Source organism: Manis javanica, chromosome 2 (genome assembly GCF_040802235.1).
Source record: "Manis javanica isolate MJ-LG chromosome 2, MJ_LKY, whole genome shotgun sequence".
In the NCBI taxonomy this organism is placed as follows: domain Eukaryota; kingdom Metazoa; phylum Chordata; class Mammalia; order Pholidota; family Manidae; genus Manis; species Manis javanica.
The window spans coordinates 159,393,430-159,412,629 of NC_133157.1; the positions used below are offsets into that span (position 1 = coordinate 159,393,430).

At 35.1% G+C, this 19,200-nt stretch overlaps 1 protein-coding gene across 7 annotated transcripts in view; it reads right to left on the reverse strand.

The window, feature by feature from the left end:
• The window catches only part of EYA1 (EYA transcriptional coactivator and phosphatase 1), a 350,015-nt gene that overhangs the window by 314,798 nt on the left and 16,017 nt on the right, over positions 1 to 19,200 (reverse strand). The window lies entirely within an intron of this gene.

Below are 19,200 nucleotides of genomic sequence, written 5' to 3' on the forward strand. Positions count from 1 at the left end.
AAATATGTGAACAGGAGAGAAAAGCCTTCTAGGCTTAAGAACCACATGAGCAAAGACATCCTATCACTCATCGAGATCTGCCATTCATTCTTTGTAATATTTTTTAATCTGTTCCTTCCTTTGCATTCTAACTGCTTTAACTGCATTGACATCTTTGAAGAGGAAGTTGAATTCATCCTTATGTCACTACTACCATAAAAGTCTTGAAGGCATCTTTTTCACTTAGACTACCCTATACATAAAAGCCAGATTAATGGTGCTGAAGAAACCGATTCGTGTAAAATTCCTATTGAGAAGCCTTCAACACATTCCCATGCAGACTGAAATAATTTGTTGATCCACTCCTTCATTTCAGTAAACACCTATTGTGTGCCTACTATATCCCAAAATTCTTACCAGATGCAGGCACTAAAAAGCCGAAATCAGACATGGTCCCTGATCCAAAGGAACCTGAAGGCTCATGAAGAGATGAGCAAACAGCTGTTTCATGACAATGAAGCAAGACCATGATCAAAATGTGCAGAGCTGGTGCCTTCAGGTTAGGACAAAACATCTTCTCAAAAGAGATGATGCTTAAATTGAGGAGGGTTTTTGTTTTGTTTTGATAAGTAGAAATTAACCCCAGGTAGAAATCCATAGGGGTGAGGAAAGACTAACAGGGCAAACCAGGCAGAGCAAACAGCAGAGGTAAGGAGCATACGCGAGAACACCAGGAGTGCCACAGCACAAAGGCGGACAGTTAGAATCAAAGGTGCACGTGGGGAAGATAGGTGGTGGCCCATCCATGAAGCCACTAGACATCCTGCAAGTTCCAGTCACTATGCTGTTGCTTAAAAACGTGGTGTCACTGGTGCTTTTGTTGTCACTTAACCAAACCTCAGAACTGTATACAAAACTGGGAAATTTAACCTTAAGTGTCTTCTTCTTACCAACACAAGGAGCAAAGTGAGAGGGAGAATACACTACCAAACTAGGAACCAGAGATGGGGTTTCTGTAGGTTTACCTTGTGCGAGGCCTGGTTCAGTAGACTGGTGAACCTGACTAGGGCTCACACACTCTTTGAAATCCAGTCCCCACCACAGTAAAAAGCGGGTAATATTTCCTGTCTTTCTAATTTTATTGTCATGATCAAATAACACATATGAAAGCACCTCCCATCCTGAAAAGTGTCACATAAATTCTAAACATGCCCACAAAATGTAAGAGATTATACATTTTGTATGATGCCAAGTGTAATTTCTCAGAGGAAATCACTAGCTACCTTGATAGTCCTTCAGAGTGGCTTTATGAATGAATGATGTCTTCTAAGCCCATTGAAATTCAGAGCTAAATTTCAATAGCCCAGAATTACATATGTCACAAGAGACATTATTCAGGGAGAATGAAGGAAAAAAAAAAAAAGAAAAGCTAGAATGAGACAATATAAAACAACAAAGGATGATAAAAAGTGAGCAAGCAGAACTCCAGAAAGAAACAGAAGGGAAAACTAGGTGTGTGACAGAGATAGAAGCTACAATAGAGGCAACAATAAATAGAATAAATATGAATTAAACAGTTATGGACACCAAAGAGAAGCTGGAGAAAGTCATTCAAAACAAAATGGAAAAGAAATAAAAAAAACTGATTTTAGAGAAAGTATGTGAAGGACAGATAAAAAATATCTAACACATGAATAACCAGTATCCAGAAAGAACTGATTCAATAAATGAGATGGACCGAAATTTTAAAATGTAATGAAACAAAATCTCCCCTGAAATTTATGCATGAACTTCTCGATCAAAAGGGCATGCTTATCTTATATAACATTAATACTTTTCCTAGTAAATAAATTTTTTTAAAGAGACACTATGTGTCACAATAAAGGAAAAATAGTGATACAGAAAAATCAATTCTTAAACATATGCTGTTATTAAATCTCAAGGACAAATAAAGATCATAAGGATATTCATGGAGAAAAGTATCTAACTATATACAAAGTAGAAAGATAAGATCAATCTCACCATTCTCTGCAGTAGCATGAAATAACAGAAGACATTAGTGTGATGTCTAAAAAGTTAAGGAAAAAATGAGACCAAATAATCTTATACTCTTTCAAGCTGCCTTTTAAGTATAAAGGCAATACAAATATTATCAAACTTGGGAAGCAGAGCACCCCATGAGCCCTTCTTTAAAATCACTAAACATTGCAAAACAAACGCACAAAAAAGAATGGTGACAAACACTGCATTGACTGAATTAGTAAAGAGTATTTAGTACTGAAGATTAAACAACTATTAGAATTTTAACATTCATAACAGAATGTTAAAAACCTTGACAATGCCAAAAGGATAATATCACATGAGAAAGAGAAAGCAAAAAGTAGGCTAATTTCCTCACGTTTTACAGCAAAAAGTCAATGGTCTGTCTAAAACCAAAACACAGTTAAAAAATAACCCTTACTTCGTAGTTGCATATTAATCTTTTACTCTAATTTAAGATTGTCTTATATAAATTAATATTATTTGAGAAAATAACATTTCCCTTGAGTTCAATAATTCTTTAGCTCACTTCAGTTTTTTTCTTCTTTTGAAACCAAATAGAGTTAAATAGAATAATCCTTTATAAAATTATTTTTCAGCTGCTCATATGCATCAAGAAAAGCCTAGAATGACACATTTCTGTATTATCCATGGTTATTTCTCAATACTAGGATTTGAGGTAGGTTTCTTTTGTTTTAGTTTTTAATAGTTTTTCATATCACTTCAAGTTTTATTTTCAATGTACTACTTGCATAAATAGCATAACCTTTTAAGAAAATTTAAAGACATAAAAATTAGTAAAGAAAAAGTGGAGAACCATACTGAGATCAATAATAAGAGAATTCCAAATACTTAGCACTAAAACTTGCTTCTGATTTTCCTTCTTGGTGGCAAGGTTAAAAAAGAAAGAACAATGAGTTCCATACTGTTAGTGTCTGGTAAAAGAAAGCAGAAGAAAATAATCTTGGAAGAAAGGAGAGACCAGCGTTAGTTGAGTAGCTACCATATGTCAAGCACTGTATCATGTGTTTCTTGCAACTCCATAACATTTGATTAGCTCAATTTTCAGAGAAGGAAGGCCAGATAAGTAACTAAATAAGTCAATAACTTAACTTGATGTGGGTCACAGAGCCCAAATGCGAACCCAGTCATGTGACCTCAAAGCCATACTCTCCCTCTTCAATCCTCTGCTTCCCAATTTCTTGACCTTAAATCTAAGAGAAATTAATCTCATTTATCCTTTCATAATTTATAAAGTGCACAGTTGCTGGCTCTGTAAAAGTATATAGTTAACCACAAGCTCAAAATCAAGTTGAATCTGAATATCATCAAAAGAAAAAGCTAATTAATTATGCAGCAGCACATTTTTACACTGATACAGTTTATACCAGGACATTATGAAGACAAAAAAGTGCCAAGTGTACTTTGTTGGAAAAAATAATGCAAAACAAAAAAAGATGCAAAACATTTCTTAACTCAAGTCTTTTCTTTTGTATTAATTTGCAATGTGAGCAACTGTTGTAAAGAAAGGAATTAAAAGCAAACAAAACTTTTCAGCAATAGTCCATTAATAGAGCCCCTATGAAAACTATAATTGTATAGTCCCAATACTCCCAACAAGATATTTTGCAACTCAAACTTCTTTGTGAAATTCTTATTTAGTTTCTCTTACTTGACAAGTCATGAAAATAATAAACTAAATATATACCTCTCTGACTTATTACATACAATAAACATACTTTTTGAAAGCATGAGATTAATAACCTAAGTATATTCCTCCCTTGAATAAACAGGGTTCATGATGGGTAAACATAATCTCAATTAACTGTAATAATTATCCCCTCTTTATAGATTAACCATTAGCCTGTTACACATAGATGAGAGTAATAAATATCATAACTTGCAGTCACAAAGACAGTTTTTTGGTGCCTCTCCCACTGCACATAGTTTGTCTTTTCTCATGTGCTCCTTTATTCATTCATTCAGGCAATATTGGTTGAGTAGAGCCAGGCAACATGATAGGCTAGTGATTAACAGACAGGATAGGGTATTCCTCTGATAATTCACAGTTCATTGGAAGGGAATTGGGTAAATAGCTAGTTGCAAATCAACTTACTAAGAGCCACAGCAGAGCTCTTAAGGATCACAAAAGAGAGGACAACTAGTTGGAGTTACCAGATAGGGGTTGGTCTTTACTTCAGAATAGAAGGAGGAGGAGGCTTTTGCCAGACAGAAATGAACACAGAATATGTGAAGCCAAGGAGGCAAGTATGGCTTTTAAAACCAGGAGACTTAGTACAAGCTGATCCTCCACCAGAACACATACACCATTATTTGCTACTATGCAAATAGACCTATCTTATGGCCAAAATTACAGCTTTATTAGTGTTTCCTGCATTTCCAACAAAGTTGTACTCTCTGAAGAGGAGGGTGCATATGAGGCAGAGTAACTTTGGAAGTTTAGGGTCAGAAGACGAAGGGTAGGCTTTCTACGCATTCCCTCTATATGGACACCTTCTCTTTTCAAAATAGTCCCTCAATCCTTCATCTCCTTTTTGTAGCTATGGCTCTCTCTCTCTATTCAGTCAAACTTCCAGAAGGGTAGCTGAATCTTAGTACTGTAGCTCCTGTACCTCAGTTTCATTTACTTACCAACACAAGCAATCTGGATTCCACTCTTCACTATCCCACTCAAACTGCTAAGACTCATGGTGTGTAGCCCACTGTATACTTTTAGTATTTATACAACTTAACCTCTCAAAGGAACCTGCACCACTGACCATTCCTCTTCTGGGAGCTGTCTCCCGATCTCTGGTTCATCTACCTCTCCAACTGTGCCTCATCCTCTCCCTGGCTCTGATGTACCCCTAAATCTTTTGTTTGGTCTTTTTCTTCCTCAACACACTTCTCTTGGAATATCTCATATATTAGTTTCATCATTATCCAATTGCTGAGGTCCCAAATCTATACTTTTAGGCCAGTTCACTCCAGAAGCCCACATCCAAATTTTCTACAGCCTACAGAAACTACCTGCCTATTTCCAAAACCTCTCAGATTCAAAATGGCCAAAACTCAACTCACTATGCTTTGTCAATTGCAGTTAAACATATCAAAATGAGTTCTTCTCCTTCATGAAAGTCTTAGAATTTTAGAAAAAGAGTACTATCCAAACTAAGCCTTCTATAACCAAATAACTACAGTGTTACTTATTCAGCAGATAAACTTACAGTAATTTCAAACAGAAAGAAATAATGAACCTATGAATACTGAGAAAAACAAGATATCATAAAGTTCATTAGCATAATGTCAAAGAAAAAGATCAGCTACCTTTTACCCAAGATTCCTTATTATTATATGTAAGCATAAGGCAATATTTAAAGAATGATAGACATTCACATTACAGTGATTTTAAGCAAAGAACTAATACTACTTTTTAAAGATAAAATATGGTCAAGCCCCACTGAAATATGTTGTTCAGAACATAGAAAAAAATATAATATAATCTCCAAAATGAAAATATCTACATGTGTTTATTAATCATGAATAAAGAATGTCATATTTTGATTACTTAGATGTTTGATCAACATAAACAATCACTGATTCCTAATGAAAAATATGCAGGATAAAGTATATAAAGCTAACTATTGTCAAAATTAGCCACTTCCAAATGCCTTTTAAACATTAGTTCCTCATCTGTAAAAAAAAGTGTGAGAACACATGCATTTACCTATTATATACAAATAGTGCTTTACTAAAATATTACATGTAAAATCTACATAAAATACATGCTTTTACAAAGCATGAAATTAAAAATTAGAAATTCTTTTTTCTTTCCATAACTTCACAGATTGTACAACCTAGTAGACATTCTTCTATGCAGTCCATTGGTATAAGCAACTATTACCTGCCAATTGTCCTTCTATATTTTCAGCTGTGTACATTTCTCAAATTTCTACTATGTACTTACATAGAGATATTAGTTCTTATTACTAAGGAAAGCTTAACTCACCTTCCCTCCTAAATTCATTAATGCTGGCCCCAGTCAACCATTACTTAAATTTCTCAATTTTTGTCTTGTCCCAAGGCTATTTCCCACAATTTATTAAAGAGCTGCCATTTTTTACTTAGAATTGCAGTTGCTAAAAGAAAAACCTGAAGATGATATACAGGTGAGTGACAATGCTACTTTTGCCCTATAACAAGTAGGAATACTGTGAATGTCACCTCCCATTAAAAGACTCTGCCTTCAATAGTGAATCTGTGGCATCTTACTACACTGATGGACAGTGCCTGCATTGGAGTATGGGTGGGGACTTGATAATTGGGTAAATATAGTAACCAAATTGTTTTTTCATGTGAAACCTTCGTAAGAGTGTATATCAATAATACCTTATTAAAAAAATTTTTTTAAAAAGATTAAGTAAAAGTGAAAAAAAAAAGACTCTGCCTTCAGAAGTTTTTCTTATATTTACCATGTACTTTGGCCTTGCAAGGCAGACAATCAAATGAAAAACTGGTACAAAAGATGAAATTTAGAGGAAAAACTTCTGACGTTTTCTGTAAGGAGAATGTAGAGTACCAAACAACCCAATACAAAACAAGCAAATCTGGAAACAAATCAAAATAAGTAAGATTACAATTTCTTTTTTATTTAAATTAATCGAGTACATTCTTCAACAATTAAAGAATGACTGATTCCCAGCAACAGGATTGCCACACTTGTGGCCTCGTTACCATACAGATTACTCAGGAATACTCCAAAACTGTAAAATAAAGCCCAAGTTCATAAAGTTAGTTGGCATCTATGAACATCCAGAATTCTTAAGTTACAAGTATTATTTAATCCTTTTTTCCCTAATATTATATAAGTACATAATTGCGTGATAGGTGACATGGATTGTATTATACAAAAAGAAGCATTTCCTCTTTCTATCTTAATGAGTAATTGTTTGGTCACCAATTCCTACTTTTAATTCATTTTCTTCACTAAAAACAGAAAGGGTATTTTTTTTTCTAACAGTGAATATCTATAGTAAAGGGAAGGACTCTCTTCAAAATGACTTTGATCTGCCCCTCTGACTTGATAGTCAAAAAACATTTGTTATACCTGGATAGTCCTGTGCTTCAGCTCACATGACAGTTTGGTATAAAAAACTAATGGCCTTAAAATCTATTAATTTTCTGAAAATTAGACAAATGTGAAAAATCTTCTCATTGTTTCTAGAATGCTCATTTAGTATAGTAAGCTATTTATTACAACCCCGTTTATCTATTGAAATTAAGATTAAAATTTAGCACTTTTTAAGTGAAATTTTATTTTATTTTGCCTTTTATTGAAGCATAGTTGATGATATACAATATTATATTGATTTCAAGTATACAGCACAGTGATTCGACAGTTATCTATAGTAAATGCTCACCCCTTACAGAATTAGTGACTATATTCTCTATGTTGTACTTTCATCCCCATAACTAATTTATATTATGACTGAGATTAGCAATGTTTTTAGAAGGCAATAAATCAGAGCAATTAACTTTCTCTTTTTTAAAATACTAAAAAAATAATTAAGGATATGTGATGAAAATTCTGATACATTAACTAAAATATATCCCGTCTTAAGATTTTTTTTTAAGGGTAAAATAATTTTGACTTTTGCCAGCAATCTAGGTTTAGTAAATAAGTTCTGCTCTATACCTTGGAACTTTATTTTCAGTCTGGTTGCCTTCCTGATTACTAAGTCTTTCTAAATTAGAGCAAGCAATTTCTCTTTGTTTTACCTAATATTTGAAAATGGCAAAAAAATCCCCTGGGTCACTGAAAATTATCCTTTCATTCCAGCCGCCTGTTTCAAGTCAGTCAAAACATTCCAGACTTCAAAAGAAGGCTCTGCCTTCTTGGCCATTTTGGTGTCCCTCTATGGTCGGCCTAGGAGGGATCGGTTATTTGGATAAATTAATTTCTGGAGCCTGCTGGCCTTCTAGAAGACCTCAATGTCTGACTGCAAATTAGTTCTACTGAACATGAAGAAATCCCTGGACAGGCTAGAAGAAATAAATGGTGATAAAATCTAATACTACAATGTTTGTAATGTGATTTTATTCTGTTATGCAGCTTGTAAGCACAGTTAATGTTGAATTAAATATTTTAAATTTAAAAAAAAGTGTGGGGGGGGAGGGCGTGAAAGCAGAAAATCAGATCAGTATCCAAGTCACAGCAAAAAAGGCTAAAAGCCAACTTTAAATTACAACTTCCAGAAGGAATCTCTTATGAGAACAAACAGAAACGTCCCAGTTTTCCACAAAATCAACTATATATTTACATTACAGATACAAACCCCCATCCTCAGCCGCCCCTCCTCTGAGACAGGAAGTCACGCAGTTGAATTATGCTTTAGCCAGGGCTGTGAATAAACTGTTAGGCAGCCGCTGAGTACAGAGTTGTACAAGTGCCTAAGGAGAGCTTATCCTGAAGGAAGAGAAGTCCCTGAGCCAAAACTAACAAACAGGGCCCCTCAAGCGGAACAATGGTCCAGAAAACTCAGCAAAAAAGAAAATAAACTTCATTGGCAGTTTGTTTTTGACTGTTAAGAGCTTAGCTACAGCTCTATCAAGATTTTTAAAGAAGGTAAGAAATTTCACACATAAGGCATTCTCACAGCTGCTTGAGAGTTTATAGTGCAAATGTATCATCTTGTCTTGCCATGTCTAATCCACTTTAGGAGATACTTGTATCTTTTCTTTCCAAAGTAAACAGAACCACACCTCTGAGAAAGAGATGAAGAGCACTTCCTCTCCCCACCTCCACACCCCCAGGCCAGAGTTCAGCTTGAGTGAGCTCAATTTCTCTACTGGTCAATTTGTGCTAATTCTATCAAAGAGGTAATGAAGATTAGAAATAAAGACTGAGGCTGGGAACATTTTTTTTTTAGATCCAAAAAATATATACATATAAATTAAATGAACCTAAATACAGTACTTTAAAGAATTTTTAAATAATTTGTTAAACACTCATGTCATTCTAAAACTTCCATAAGGAATTGCAATTAAGTGTCTTTGTAGTTAGTAGCAAATATATTCTGGTTCTGAAAGTTCCTTGAATCTCAACATATAACTAAATTGACAAAAGTTAAAAAAAAAACTGTTATCCTAAATGTGGACACAGTAGATTAACTATTCCCTCAATGCTATACATGAGTCTCTTCTTGAAAAAAAAAAGATTCTAACTCAGATTAAGCTAGCTTTACTTGGAATTGAGTCAATAAGTATAATTATTTAGTAGTATAATTAATAATAATGGAAATAACATCAATAAATAATGAGAAAACATTATAAAAATGGCCGAATGTGATGCTTTCAATTATACGTCAAATTTTTGCTCAGTATCACTGACATTTCAGTAACATGGAATTAAGGTTAATAAAATGATCATATTTGTGAGTACAATGCTAATTTGACTGAAAATACTCATAAATTAATATTTTTTTAAAATTCGGAAATACATATAGGAAGTGATTCATGTACATGCAAATAAATAAGAGAAGTTAAAACTGTTCAAAGCAAAATGAAGATTATCTGTAGATGCCTTACAGAATCCTGTAAAAGTAGAATGCATGGACAAGCAGGCATTTATTAAGTGGGGAAATCATTGTAGAGTACCTTTATTTCTGTGAAAATAACAATATATTTGTAAAGGGGAAATATGGTCTCAACACATTTTTTAAACCATCAAAATCTAAACATTATTTTTATCCCTAAATGCAAAGAAAAATTAGGTAAATTGTATTGTAGTTTCTAAACATTTCACAAGCAAACCCGTTATACTTTTCTCTAAAGGCTGCACATATTTTCAAAGGTTTTTTTTATTACTTAGTCTACAGTAATTAGTCAGATTTCACCTTTTAAAGAACAAATTTATAACTATTGATCTGAACTTGCATTAAAAAGAAAAAAAAATAAGAGAAATGGAACAGGATTATTATCCTGGTAAATTTATAACCAGCTAAATTTGTATTATTAAATCATGGGTCGATATGTAATTTATTACATATTAAAGAAATAAAGGAATTTATTACTGTATTTTGGGGTTTGCAGAGGGCTTGGCAAGGAATAGCAGAAGTATTTCTAATCTGTGTGTGCTTTGTGTGAAACTTTCTGGAAAAATGTAGCAAATTTGCCTCAAAATTATATGCTAACTCCACAGAAACACAGAGAGCATTATGCATTTTGCCTCCTTGAATATGGAAAAACTACCTTGATCCTTATAGCCCCGTTTCCTCTCTTTCACTAAGTACTAGGTAATAAATCATGGGGCCCCTAAATCTCAGCATTTTACAGGATTTTAGAGGTAATCCAGTTCTACCTTACTCCCATGCACCAGTCTCCAACAAATTATCACCAAGTAGTAATGAGCTAAGGCTCTATGTGTAAAGTGTCTAGACCAGCCCCTGATATATAGTAAGTGCCTAATATATGTTATTTATTCTTAGTAGTAATAGGCACTAAACATCTCCAAGGACATAAAGCTGATACTTCCAAGAAAATCAACCCATTTCATCTTTTCCTGTACTTGTTGTTTTTAAGGTCTATTATTGGTTTATTGACTTAAATATACTCAGTGTAGGGAGAATGTAGCTATCAATGAAAATATTTCAGCAACAACTTAAAGGGACTCTTGAAACTATATTTCAATTAATTTAATATGCAATTTTTTTCATTTTTTAACAAAATACATTTTTCATCTTAGAACTTTTCATTAAGTTATAGGATCATAATCTGTACTTTTACAAACTGCTTTAATATTATACTATCTTTTATCATTTTTTAAGGTAAGCAATAACATGAGATTTTCAGACCTGGTCTTTCAAAGTAGTAGCAAAATGTATTCAATTCTCTTTGACATTCTAGGTGAAAGCCACTAACTTCAGTTACAGTTGCAGCAGATCACCTTTGTCCCAAAAAGTTAATCCAACTTTCAAAGGTCTCTAATGCTCCAAGTAATAAGAAGTTCACCAGAGAATTTCATGGCACACTTGTGTAAGTAATCCCAGTTACTTCTCTTGTGGCCATTGCTGATAGTTCTGTGAATTACAGTCCTCATTCAATATCACAAATGGAGCACAAGGTTCATCTGAAAATTGTGATTGGCTGTATCATTAAAATGACAGCCTGACTCACAGTTTGAATTTAAAATGTGTAAGGAAGAGATATATCAGTTTTTATTGAAACAGTCATCATATTGAAAAAATTATCCTGGGGTAACCAGAAAAAAAACATTTTGATTAAGTTAAACTATATAGATACCTCTGCTTTCATTAGTCCATAGTAAATGGTGAAGATATTTTTTCCCAAATAATTTGGAAATAACTAATTCTAATGTCCAATGTGAACTTTTTAACAAATGAATGTTAATAAAGCTTTATGGATGAAATTATTTTAAGTTGTTTGGATTCCATTTCACCACCAATAGTTGCCTATTTTGAGAACACAAGTGATTAGATGCAGGCATAGCTAACTAATTATAAACATTCCTCAGGATACATAATCTCACATACCCAAACACAAACCATTTTTAAAGCCATTTTTAAAGTTAATCTTCCCAGTTTACCAGGATGAGGCCAGGTAAGTATGTTTTTTAAATATCTCATAGAAACTTAGATAGACAACTCACTAAAAATCACTAATGTAAATATGAAGGGTAAAAAGAATAAAATGTATATTTGGTCATTGTCCATATGCCAAGAAAATCTATTCCTACTTGTAAATGGAAATTAGAAAAGGAATTTTCAATAACAGATATTTTTAATAGTAAATAATCTAGCTTTTACTTTCAGATAATATTTTTAGATTATGAAAAAAGTCTAGCATTTATTCTTATCCTTTTAAAATATGACTGGCATTAGCAATGGTTATTCAAAGTGTAAAATTTTATTCTTGAAAACCATCCAAGATGGTTATACTCTGAAAGAAATACAACCGGCCCATTAAAGAAAGAAATTAGCATATACTATATACCTTGCTGAACAATTTTTGATAAAACAAAAACTGAGCATTTCTATTAATCAAAATTAATTACCATAAATTCTGTGGTCCCTAAAAGGAATTTTAATTTATACATGATTTAAGTAAAATCAAACACTAGTGACATTTCCATTTCAGAATTTGTACAGCCCAATAGCAATTATCTCTGCACCCTTTCACACTGTGTACGTTTCAAAATGAAAAAAATTAAGGAAATAAAATCAGTAATTTAAAAAAACTTTTTCTTTTTTCCATTCCCCTACAAAAAGAAGGGGAAATTGTTTAAAAATACATAGGAAGTTGTTTGTTTTTTAATACCATCTAGAAAAAGACACACGTATTTGCTGTTTTTTAAGAGGTGCATCTGTTCTTTTTAAGATTTTGTAAAGATGTGTTCTTAACGTGTATGTGTTGCTATATTGCTTAATAAAGCTACTCATGTTCTCCTTTTGATCCTCACAACAATCCTGAGATACACAGGAGAGCAATATTACCCCCAATTTAGAGATGAAGACCCTGGCTCAGATATAACCAGGGATTTGCACTTACTCCAGCCAGCAGTTGAGTCAGTATTACAACACAAGCCTTCAGCGGACTGCCAAGCCCCTGCTCCCTCCTGTATCCTCATATCCTCATGGGCATTCACTGACTGACAGACAGGAACACAAGCTCAATTACTGCTTGATTTAATGTATGTTATGATGTATGTTAACAGCATTACATGATTCAAAATGCTTAAAAATAAGAGGATGTTAGTCTGATTTATGTTAAGTTTGAATTTGGGAGACCACTTAAAGAAATTTCAAGGATTCTTTTGAAATATAAACAACAATTGATCTAGTTTAACCTAGTAGAGTACCTAGGAAAAACTTCTTCAGTGAATAAGATTTATTTGCAAAGTGCATATGAAATTTTTGGTATATGACTGTCAGTTTATTTTGCCTACCTGTTCTCCTATATTCACATACATTGGTAAAGTTAATCTATATTGTTATTTTATTTTATAACCCTATTTTTCATAAAAGGGCATATGTAAGAATTAATTTCCTCCTCTGCTTAAATTACCAAAAATTTTCCATTAACGGAGGTGCAAATTAATGAGGTTCCATGGCAGTGTACCTCCACCTCCATGAAATCAGACGGATCTAGAAAAGCCCTGAGCCTAATGCTGGGTCTGTTTCCAAAGATGCTTAGTTCCCTGGAGCCATGTGGAACAAAGGCTGCCAAACCAGCACCTGTGAGATTTCTCTCTGTTTACAAAACCTTTGCTCCAGGCAATTATACTTATTCACTCATTCATTGATTCAAGCAAAACCTTTTTTTTGCATCTAAATGTACAAAATAGAGACGGTTGAGTGTCAAGGGGGTGTTGATTAAGGCTCTCAGGTTCTCTGCCCTCAAATAGTTCACAGTCTAGAAGTCAAGCAGGTTTGTAAATAAGGGTGGACAATAATAATAATAATAATAATAATAATAATAATAATAATAATAATAATAATACTCATAATAATTATATATATGCCAGTTAGCAGTTTCCAGCACTCAGCGTGTGAAGAAGAAAATGTTCTGTTTGGGGGAAGCAGATAAAGCCAAATAAATTGACATCTGAATGTACCCAGTGTGCAAAAGGGAGAACACCCTGTGATCGATTCTACATGAAATGCAATGGAAAAAATAGGAGTTATATTAATTACATTTATATAATTACACACATTTGCATAATCATATTAGCCATAACGGATCATGTTTTTTATATATTTAGCTATATCAATTTTCAAGCTTCACTTCTTCTGGTCAAAAATACTGAGTAAAGATCATTTTAATGCAAAAATAGGTCAGTAGGATCACTGTATTAGTTATCCATTGCTGTATAACAAACTACTCCAAAACTTAGTATCTTAAAATAACACACATTTATAATCTCACACAACCTTTAAGAATCAGAAATCTGGGAGCAGTTTATCTAAGCATTACTGCATATTGGGGGCTCTCATGAAGATGTACCTCAGCTGTCTGTTAGGGTTGCATCATCTGAAGGCTGGACTGGGCCCAGAGAATCCACTTCCAAGAAGGCTCCCTCACATGGAGGGAGGAAAAGGCTTCAGTTCCTGGCCACATGGGCCTCTCTGCAAGGCTGCTTGAGTGTCCCCACAACATAGCAGCTGGCTTCCCCCAGGAATGAGTAATTAATTCAAAAGAGAGCAAGGAGGAAGCCAGAGAGGCTTTTATGACCTAGTTTTCACAGTGGCACAGCACTTCTGTTCTTTTCTCTGCTTATGAGAAGTAAGTTACCAAGTCCAGACCATATCCAAGGGGAGGGGTCAATCATCAGGAGGCTCCATATCTCAACAGGAAGAATATCAAAGAATGTGTAAAGATACTGTAAAATCACTATAAGCACATTCAGGAATGGGATACAAAATGTAAAAGTGCTTCTTTATTGATATTTGAAGCACCTTTTAAGATTAATTATAGGAACATTTGTACATACCATATTACATATAAACAAAATTATACATGTGGGTACCAAAGAACCCTTATCACAATATTAGTGCAATATAAAGATGATCCTATGGGCTTTTCAAATAATAATAATGATCATTGACTGAGGGATGAAGAAGGTTGCAAAAGAAAAATATTGGGAGTTCTTAGAAATGTGCAGATGCATCACATTTGAGTTCAAAGGCGATCCTAGAACTGTGGAATGAGATCATCAAACTGAGCACTTGGTGGGCTGGGCTTCCTTGATGGGCCCTCCTGCTCGTTCCTTGGAACCATCACACATATTTATTTTGTGACACACACACACTTCATTAACTTTGATCATTCAATGCAATATGACACTAATAGGATCACACCTTGTTAGAACTAGAAGAGGTGTTCTCAATTCTTAATTTTATAAATGAAAAAAATGAGGCTAAGAGGGAGACAACAAGTAAAATCCAGGATGACAGAACTCTCCTGATGGGAACAACCTTAGAAACTTTGAAAGGGGTTGGGTGTTGGGTGTGCCTGTGTGTACTAGCCTGCAGGTGCTAACAAGAACAAACGCAGGGAGCCTCAGTTCATCCACATGCAGTAACATCACCCTGTGGCTCCATCCTGCAATATCTATACTACCCTGCCACAACAGCAGAGCTGAGTGCATGCCACAGAGACCTTCTATCCCACAAAGCTGAAAATATTTACTACCTGTTACTTTACAGAAAAAGTTTATTATAGTATTGCTATATTGTCATGGCCATCTGAGTCTAGCTCCCACTTTGGTGATTACAGTTACCCCTAACACAATTACAAACCAGGAAGTTTTTTTATTAAGTATTTAAGTATTTAAGCTGCCTGTCCCACCTCCAAAAAAGCCCCAAATTCCAGAGTCTGTGCCTTTTACTCAGAAAAGAGAGATGCACACGCCATCATTGCTAACTACTCATATACATCCGCTTCTGACCACCAATTATTTGAACTCTCAGACCCCGCACACTAAGAAGCACTTGAGTCTAAATGGTTAGAGCCCTTCTTTCCAACATTAACCACAAGCAGTTTTCATCCTTGTCACACTTCATTTGTTTGTTGCATATGAACCAAGTGAGCTATAGCAGCACACAAGATGCTGGCCAGCTCAGATAAACAAACATTTACTGAGTGCACATAAAATACTTGACATTCTGTTTGGCCCTAGAAATATAAACAAGTCACTGTCCTGGCTCTGGAGCAATTTTCCGGTCTAGGTTTTATTCTTCACCTAAAATATCTAACTGGTAATAAAACCTGGTGCCCAGTTTGAACTTTGACAGCCCGTCTCTTCCAACTCAGATCCCATTCTAACCTAGGCTCTTTTAATAAGCCAAACCTGCCTTGCCTCTGCAAAGGAAAAAAATTTCCCTAACTCATTCCAGCATGGTTTGACATTCTGAGTGAATCACTACCTCATCTTAACCTGATGAATGTGTGTCCATTAAACTAAATTAAGATAAAGTAACTCATCCCCTACCCTAAGTCAAATTCGTTTTAATTAAATAACAACTAGTGTTTTTGAAAAACATATGTGTGTGCCTGGCATATTCAAGACGATACTGTAACAATGGCAAATACTGAGGTAGCATTTACTGTATGTTAGGCACCATTCCATACACTCTCACAGATAAAACTCTTTCCATCCAACCCTGTGATGTCAGTCATCCCTATCACCCCATTTACAGATGAGGAAAATGGCCCAAGGGCACACAGATGTGCCTGGTACCATGCAGCTAGTGTGTATTGTAGCTCCAGTCTGAATCTAGAAGCTGTGCTCTGACATACTAGATGTCTTTCATATGTTATTTCTGATCATACAATTATGAAAGAAAAGTATTATCATCCCCGCTTTACAAATGAGAAAGAACTGAGACTGAGAGAGGTTTAAAAACTTGCCCAAGTGCAGACGAAAGACTGAAGCAAATATGTGTGACTCAAAATGCCCCACTGGGCTTGGCACTAGTGGCTGTATATAATGATTTACATCAAGTTATTCCTTCATCACAGAGACCTGACAATATAGATCTTGTTATCTCTACTTATAAAAACAAAATTGAGGCTCAAAACTTAACAACTTTCTCAAGACCCCATAGTTAGTAAGCTGTGACTCAAATGCAGTATAACCATTCCTTAATTCCTTCCAGCCTGGTTTGACATTCTGAGTGAATCACTACCTCTTCTTAACCCTATGAATGGGTTGAAGATCAGGGTTTTCTTCACTATGCCCACGGTCTTCCCATTTTCAAGTTAATATCTATTTGCCGTGCAACCATCACAACCCCAGCTTTAGGCTTCATTGCCTATTACTGAAGATGCAGAGCATCACTGCTCTCAGATCCAGGGAGAGGAGGAAAGCTAGAATATTGGGGATGTGGTTTATAATGGATAGTTGTAATGAACCTTAAGTCATCAGGAAAGAATAATCTATACTCAAAATTAGATATTTTCATCAAAATGATTAGAATTAGGTGATGACACATCAAGGGCTAAATCTCCCCATCTAGAACATGAGGTAAGACTAGAACTATGGTTTCAAACTGGTCCTATGAGCACAACCTGGGGGTTTTTCTTGGCACCTGTTGGGTGGTGTGCCAGCCTCTTCTGTGGGAACTGCCATGTTTCTGCTGCAGCTCCCTACTGATCACCCATGCAGGACGATTCAGGGTCTTTCTTTCCACAGTAATGGCCCAGTAATGTGTGAACCATGGTCAGTAGCCAGCACAGTGCAAGGGGAACAAAGAAAGTCTATCTATAAACAAAGAGAGGACTGCAGAAAATATGAAGAGAAAAATAGAAAACTGCCCTATTTCTTAAGACTATTCTTTCGTTTGCTTAAGCCAGCCCATGCCTGGTGAATTCTACCACCTGTAATCAAACTAGTTATCCAAGGTGCTGAGATGGAGGAATGGATGGGTAGGCAAACCGATAAGGTTTTAGACCTCACATTCTCATTAGGCTTTGTTATGGGTTGTATTGCAATCCCCCAAATGATATAATAATTCCAAAACCCGAGTCTTTGTAGAAGTGACTATGGAATAAATTGCAGAAGTTCCAGAATCTCCTGCCTGGCCTTAGTCAATTTACATATCACTAGGTGTTCACCCACAGCCTCCAGCAGCCTCAGGGCAAGGGGTGGAGAGATAATGGCCATTTTCACCTCCCCTCCATTCATGGGATGTAATTGGTCCGGCGTCTGCCTGTCTGTCACCAAGGACCCACCAATAGAGTTCTTCCAGGAAGGGGTGGGCGGCTTGTGGAGAGTGTGCCGGGGGCAGAGCATTAGCGGTGGTGGAGGAGATGGGTGAGGCCAGGCCTAGCTAGTGCATTGGAGCAAGCTATGAGTGATAAGCCTTTCTCCCAACCTACTTTTTCTTTGACTTATTTTGGAACACCTTCCCCCACCCCGGGAGCAACAGTGAGCTTATTTGGAAATAGGGTCTTTGCAGATGTCATCAAGTTAAGATGAGGTCATCTGGTTGGGCCCTCATCCAATATAATTATCCTTATACGAAGAGAAGAAACACAGAAGAGAGGAGAATGGCACATGACAGTGTAGCGGAGATCTACATTCTGCAGCTGCCAGACAAGGATTATTAGCAGACTTCCAGAAACTAAGAAGAAACAAGGAAGAGCCCCTCAACAGGTTTCAGAGGAGCCCTGCCAAACCCTTGAACTCAGACTTCCAGCCTCCAGAACTGTGAGACAATAAATTTCCAACGGCAGCCTGAAGAAAATACAGGCTTCCAATAAGACGATCCTGATTTGAAAAAAGAAAATGAAAACCACTGAATTCTATATTTTTTAATTTATCTAAAAATTTTACATATATAAAACAGTTCATTCATGGTGAAGCTGAATAAATGAAATCCTGATTTAATTTCTAATTTCCCAGTTAATTTATACATATGTGTTGTACTCATATAACTCTTTTAGTAACTTATGCTAAACTGTGTACTTCTCTGTTAATGAAATAAATATTCCATTTTTCCATTTTGGTTAAAAGTCACTTTTCGTTTTTAGAATCTACAAGTATAAGAATAACATATATATGTATTCTATTTAATGGTTTTCTTGCAAAACCCAGCATCTCAGCAAAAGCTACTGAGCATTTCAAATTTCCCATAATTCAAAGGAGGCTCAAGAGATAGAGACAGGAGAATACAATGAAAAGACCCCGAAATAATTATTTCAAAAAGCTCTAGAATATCATCTGAAATTTTTATAATAAAAGTAAGCTAACTACCTAGCATTTATAATAAAATGTTCCTTTTAGAGTCTTAAGACACCTGATTTCCCCAACAACATCATGACTAAACATATATAGTGTTGGTGTTTATAATACCTGGCACTGGTGTGATGGTTGTTTTCTTACAATTTTATTGTAAACTTGCAGGTGGCCAGATAATTTTTATCTGTCACATTTTCTATAGATATTTCCAATTAATCCAATTATATTGCACTTTTCAGTTTTCAAGGAACTTTAAAATTCATGGTCCCACTTGTCCTACAAAACTGTAATGTTTAAATAAGAGAAGGAAAACATTATCATCTCTGTTTTACAGCTGAAGAGACTAGGCTAGGAAATCTGTCCCAAGTCATTCAACTAGTAAAAGTAGAAACCAGATCTTCTGACTCTGAATTTAAAAATGT